The 1,149-nt window shown below is 39.9% G+C and overlaps 1 non-coding gene across 1 annotated transcript; it reads left to right on the forward strand.

Moving 5' to 3' along the window:
• The first annotated feature begins 670 nt into the window (after positions 1-670).
• LOC113769693 lies at positions 671-777 on the forward strand. The gene has a single exon (XR_003468241.1). It is a non-coding gene; the product is annotated as a small nucleolar RNA R71 (small nucleolar RNA).
• Positions 778-1,149: the final 372 nt, after the last annotated feature.

A 1,149-nucleotide genomic window follows, 5' to 3' on the forward strand; every position in this document is an offset into this window, starting at 1 on the left:
GTTGATCACATTGGCAATTTGACCAATTTGAACCTCCACATTCCTGTACATTGTAGTGAGTTGATCCAGTCTCCCTTCTACTCGTTCAAATCTGTCCGAAGTCACCTTAGCAAGTTTTTCCACCGCGATCTCCCAACTTGGTTTAGTTTCAGCCTGTGGTTGCCTTGGTTGAAATCCCGGCGGATTGGTTGGCCTTTGTTGATTGCCTTGATCTTTCCATCCAAAGTTTGGATGATTTCTCCACCCCGGATTGTAAGTATTCGAGTAGGGATTATTTGGAGCATTTCGGTTGTAATTATTGACAAATTGTACCTGCTCAGAATCAACACACTCATTAATATCATGTTCACCTCCACAGAAAGAACAACAAGCTACGTGAGCATTAGATGAACTTGGGCTAACTCCACCTTGTCTACTCAATAACTTCATCACGTTATTCATTTGGGCACTCAACATATTGAGAGTGTCCATTTCTATCATACCTGCATGACGTCTTGTATTACCTCTCTCATTGGCCCATTGGTAGTTATTTGCTGCCATTTCTTCTATCAAATTATGAGCCTCTTGGGGTGATTTACCCATTAAAGCTCCACCTGCGGCTGCATCAATAATAGTTTTAGTGGAGAAAGATAAACCATTATAAAAGGTTTGTATGATTAACCATTCCGGCAGTCCATGATGTGGACATTTCCGAAGCAAATCTCTAAACCTTTCCCATGCCTCATATAATGATTCTCCCTCCAATTGACTAAAACTAGTGATATCCATTCTAAGCTTAGCAGTCTTTCCTGGTGGAAAATACTTATTTAAGAATGCTCTTGATAAATCATCCCATCCGGTGAAAGTATTAGGAGCATGAGAGTGTAGCCAAAGTTTGGCCTTATCTCTCAATGAAAATGGGAACAATCTTAGCCTTATAGCATCATCACTAACTCCATTCATTTTAATTGTATCACAAATTTCCAAGAATGTAGCTAAGTGTGTATTAGGATCTTCTACTGCATTACCTCCAAATTGAGATTGTTGAACCATTTGGATAAGTGATGGTTTAATCTCAAAGTTGTTAGCATTTACCGTAGGCCTTACTATGCTTGTTTGAGATCCTTGTGTTCCCGGTAGAGCAAAATCTCGTAGAACTCGCCTATTTGC

Source organism: Coffea eugenioides, chromosome 4, assembly GCF_003713205.1.
Source record: "Coffea eugenioides isolate CCC68of chromosome 4, Ceug_1.0, whole genome shotgun sequence".
Taxonomy (NCBI): Eukaryota; Viridiplantae; Streptophyta; class Magnoliopsida; order Gentianales; family Rubiaceae; genus Coffea; species Coffea eugenioides.